This window comes from Arachis hypogaea, chromosome 13 (genome assembly GCF_003086295.3).
Source record: "Arachis hypogaea cultivar Tifrunner chromosome 13, arahy.Tifrunner.gnm2.J5K5, whole genome shotgun sequence".
Lineage (NCBI taxonomy): Eukaryota > Viridiplantae > Streptophyta > Magnoliopsida > Fabales > Fabaceae > Arachis > Arachis hypogaea.
Window position 1 is genome coordinate 40,831,266 of NC_092048.1, and position 1,406 is coordinate 40,832,671.

General features: G+C 38.5%; 1 pseudogene; it reads right to left on the minus strand.

The window, feature by feature from the left end:
* Positions 1 to 359: 359 nt before the first annotated feature.
* LOC112738189 (uncharacterized) lies at positions 360 to 1,130 on the minus strand (annotated as a pseudogene).
* Positions 1,131 to 1,406: the final 276 nt, after the last annotated feature.

A 1,406-nucleotide genomic window follows, 5' to 3' on the forward strand; every position in this document is an offset into this window, starting at 1 on the left:
TTCCCTACAAGTTAATGAAATCAAACACACAATTACCCAATTTCAAGGGAAACCAAACAAACTTAAAAACGACTCACATACGTAAACCCCAGAACAACATAGTTAGAATAGCCACTTATTCGTTTCAATTCAAACTACAAAATTACCTAAAAATCTCAGATTATGCATTTTAAAAACTACATTGTGCATTTGAAAGAGCTCATTTTATTCAGAACAACTCATTATCACTAAGTAAATCACTAAATCCCAAAGGAAAAATCGATTTTCCCTGGAAATTAAGCTAATCCACGCAATTAACCCGTAGGATACTCATACCACACTATCAAACTAACCAAAATACACATAACGGAAGAGAAACAAACACCAAAAATCTCAGATCCAGTCACTATAAAACCATGCGAATTCACCATATCGTCAGAAATTGCAGAAATCCGGAAAGAAAAAACAATAAAAAGCTAATTAGTTAATTCATTAATTTATAAATTCATCTGAGATAAGCAGGGATCTTGATACGGACAAAGAGCATGCTCATGACGTAAGAAAGGACGACGGAGGAGATACCGGCGGCAGCATAGGAGGACTTGACGGTCCTAGGGCGGTTACGGTCAAGGGCGAGGTCAAGAAGTATGATCCCGATGCCTCCAAGAAGGAACATGAAGCCGGACGACAATCCCTCGATGATGTACTGCCCGTTAACGCGTCCGGACATGAAAACGACGGGTCGTACGGCGCCGGTGTAAGGGTCCTGCGTTGACCCGATCCCTGGGGGCTCCACGATGATGTCGTACACGATTCCCGAGACGACCATGAAATAGGTTAGGAGGACGAAGGCAAAGACTAGGTTTGGGGATGGGAGGGAGAGGGAGGGGAGTTTCAGGCGGAGGCGCGGTGGACGCAGGAACGAGAATGGCAGGATGCGGAGGATGTGGTAGATTGGATCTATGGAGGTTGTGGTGGCGGAAGAGAGGGACGACGTGGAGTAGTCGCCGGTGGCTTGGGGTTGTGGGTTGTCTGATTTAGCTCGCATTTTCTCGGGTTGCCTTGAAGAGGAGAGGAACGATACTAGTGGAGCTAGTGTGGACCGACCGACTGAATGCTTTTTGGATGCTTTACACTGGAGAGGGTTTTTTTTCTTTAAAAAATAGTAAAAAAACACTATTTAAATACACTAAAATCAATTAATATTTGGATTAAATAAATATGTTTTTTAATTTATTTTTAATATATATTTTATATTAATAATTAATTTTATTTCTTAAGTTTAGTATATACCTAGTACCGTTAAAAATGATATTCAAAAATTTATATCACTTAAAAAAATTAAGTTAGAAATATACGACTAGCAAATAATTTTTAAAAAAATTAAAAATTTAACAAAAATAATGATATATTAAATATATATTTAA